Source organism: Lactuca sativa, chromosome 1 (genome assembly GCF_002870075.4).
Source record: "Lactuca sativa cultivar Salinas chromosome 1, Lsat_Salinas_v11, whole genome shotgun sequence".
Taxonomy (NCBI): Eukaryota; Viridiplantae; Streptophyta; class Magnoliopsida; order Asterales; family Asteraceae; genus Lactuca; species Lactuca sativa.
The window spans coordinates 63,342,508-63,346,158 of record NC_056623.2 but is presented as its reverse complement, the minus strand read 5'-3'; the positions used below and the strand labels follow the sequence as shown (position 1 = coordinate 63,346,158).

The window sequence follows — 3,651 nt, the reverse complement described above, 5'->3', positions numbered from 1 at the left end:
TCTCTCTCTCTCTCTCTCTCTCTCTCTCTTCGACATGTTAAGCATGGGTTGGACAAGTTCTATCCAATAGGGGACAAACTGGGTGATGGCCCATGGCCCCATGTCTAAAAAGACTAAAATGACCTTGTCTAATTTTTTTTTTATCTTTATATTAATTATTTGTAAATTATTTTTTTGTTTATATATTTAGAAATATTAAATGGGCCCCGCTCAACTCCTCCGACTCATCTCCTCTAATGCCACCTTCGTCTTCTCCGACTATATTGCCACCCACATCACCGGAAAAAAAAAATTAACTAAACCAAAACTGGATTTCAACCATAAAAACATCAAAACCTGAATATTAACAAACTTGCATCAAATGGTTAAACTGATTTCAACCCAACAAAAACCAAAATCAGATTTGTAACAAACGTGAAACAAATCCAAACAAAAAAAAAAACGATTTCAAGCTATAATTTCAACCAGGAAAAACCGATTTCAATCAATGATTTCAACAAGAAAAAAAAAAGTCAAAACCTAATTTCTTACAAGCCTCCATCAAATCTAGATTTTTTTTTCAAAAACACATTTTTAATTCATGTTCCAGAGTCGCCCGTGTTCCAAGAATCCACGTCAAAGCAAGAAAAAGAAGTCGTTGATTTTTCTGACCAAGGTATGTTGTATCTCGTTGAGTTCACGATTTGAGATGGTTTTTTTTGCCTAAACTATCATATTCAAAAATTAAAATGAAAGAAGCTTGATGTGGTTATTTTGCACAATAGAACCTAATCGTCGTCGTCACATGCGTCTTCTCCAGCACCCCTTCCACCAACTCCGACATCTCATGTCACAGTAACACCTAACATTGATGGTATTTCAACAGTTTCTATGGAGGGAAAGTTTGAACGACAATGAAAAAGACGAGGGAGGTCCGCCTTTTTATTTACGAGGGTGTCAACATCGAACTCTCTAGTTTCTCCGGCTTCCTCCACCTTCTTCGAGGATCTGGATTATGTAAAGGTTTTCCTGATCTGATTTATCCGACATGTTTGATATTCGGGTTTGCTTTAGATTTGCTGGTATCTTTTCCTGGTTTCTTCATGTTTATGGTGGTGGTTTACCGAAGGTTTTGCCAGAGAAGACAAAGGGGTTTGAGGTGGTTGTGTGGAGGATTAACGGAAGAAGAGGTGAACGGGAAGGGAAGGACGAAGCGGGTGGGTTGGATTCATGGAGAAGGTAGATCCTCTTATATAATTATGTTTTTAATAATAATAATAATATAAATAATAAATAAATAAGTGGATGAGGATAAATTAGGGGTCGTTTGATAGCTGCTAACTGGGTAAGAACTGACTGAGTTAGACGCTGACTGAGTTAGAAGTTCTAACTGAGTTAACTTCTGACTGAAACTTGTTGTTTGATTTTACATTTGACTGATTGTGCAAAATGACTATATTACCCTCAAACAACATTTCTTCGTAAAAACATTCAACCTACAGTAAAACAAAATAATTATATTACCCTTAAATAAAATAGCATATAAAATCCAAAAGTAACCATATAATACACAACACTTTAAGGTATAAATTTGACAATCTACACACATATTCCGTATGTACAAAATTGTTCTTTTTTCCTTCTTCCCATTCTTTCTCAAGCTATTATCATCAACCCCATACTTCATAATCCATATACAATAAAACTCATAATCCATATACAATAAAACATATCGATTTTGAACGCCTTTGAATTTCCTTTTGATCGCATCTTTTTCAATTTGCAAACATCAGCACAAAACTAACTTCCCGATTGATTGTTAAGGATGGAACTCCAATTTTGACCATCCAAACTTCTTTGACTTTAAACTCAATTAATGCTTCCATTTACTATTGTAAATCATAGCCGCATCGTCTTGCATCTGATTTCTTTTGCTTCTTGATCAAAATCAAACTAGTCGATTTGATTTTTTTTTTCCAGACCGACACAGAAACACAATTAAATCTTCAAATTAATTTCCAAAATCAAGCTAGTCGATTTGATTTTTTTTCCAGACCGACACAGAAACACAATTAAATCTTCAAATTAATTTCCAAAATCAAGCTAATCGATTTGATTATTTTTTTCTAGAATCAACCAAAATGAAGTTCTTTACAGAAGCAATACAAGGTATCCCATAACTGGAAATCTATTGTGAATCAGAAATCGTGTTGCAGAGATAGAGAGGAGATTAGAGAAGAAACTAACGATGAAGGAGGCCGGAGACGATGATTGCGATGGAGGACGATTCTGGAGGAGGAGGCCGGAGTTTGAGGAGGAAGCGGTGGAGCTAGCTGTCCTTGCGTTCGTTCTTTGGCGACGAGGAAGAAGAGCTGCGAAGGATTACGCATATTTTGGGAGGAGAAGGACAAACAAATGATTTTACTCGGTCAGCTCTTTTTTTTTTTGACGGACCGAATCAGCAACTATTGGCGGACCAAGTCAGAGATATGGACCAGATCAAATGCAAAACAAACAATCTGACTGGACCGAGTCAGACAAAAACCTCTGACTGGACCCAATCAGCATCTAATCAAACAGGCCCTTAGTCTTTTTGACATAGACATGGATCAAACATACAATAAAAATAAAAAATAAGGACGGTCCGAATTAAAAAAGATTGTTACGGACAAAACATATAGAATACCCTGAACCATAGACACCATCTGTGTAATTTACCCTATATATTATAATGCATATAACTGGTTCGCATATTGACTATCACCTACTAGGTAAGGTTGATTCATATTTAAGAAAACGACCTAGGTTCCATCCCCACTATGGCTAAATTGAACTTTGATTGTATAATCCCAAGGCCGACTAATCTTTAGTTGCTAGTCAACTTAATACCTTGATATTTATATATGTTTTAATAACTAAATGTATGTGTCTATTTAATTATAATTTTTCTTTATGTGAAATTTAATTTCTCAATTTAGTTAGACCAATTTTTCCAAAATTTACTATGTTTTAATATATATATATATATATATATATATATATATATATATATATATATATATATATATATATATATATATATATATATATATATATATATATATATATGGGAAAAGTGAATATACCCTTAAAGGTACATAAGCTTAGGTACCCAAACTCACCATAATACTTCGTTTTGTTTGATATATTCATTATATGTTCTTTAATTTTGATTATTAACTTGATTTTGCAATCAACATTTCGAAATTTCACTATTATCTTCCTCTTACATCACATCTTTTTTTTTCCCGAACACCTATTAGGCTATATATATTATAGTTGAAAATGAAAATTATTTGAGGGGGAGATAAATGTGAAATTTATAAAAATTTTAAAAGTAAATCAAGTTATAAGTTGAATTATAAGAACATTGGACAATTATAATATATATATATATATATATATATATATATATATATATATATATAGAGAGAGAGAGAGAGAGAGGGAGAGAGAGAGTTAGGTTCAAATGTTTTCAACAAATATTGTGTGCCTAAATGCACCAATGAGAATTCAAGAAATAATAAATAATTAAATAAATCAATAAAGGGTATTTTGGACCTTTTGTACTTTTAATTAAGGAAATCATTTAATTGAAATCCTACAATTATGGAAATAAAGTAAATATATTTG

At 32.6% G+C, this 3,651-nt stretch overlaps 1 long non-coding RNA gene across 1 annotated transcript; it reads right to left on the bottom strand.

Annotated features, from left to right (window-relative positions):
* Window positions 1–1,476: 1,476 nt before the first annotated feature.
* Window positions 1,477–2,982, bottom strand: LOC111906556 (uncharacterized). The gene is made up of 2 exons (XR_002855278.3): window positions 2,227–2,982; window positions 1,477–1,932 (listed from the first exon to the last, which is right to left on the bottom strand). It is a non-coding gene; the product is annotated as an uncharacterized LOC111906556 (long non-coding RNA).
* Window positions 2,983–3,651: the final 669 nt, after the last annotated feature.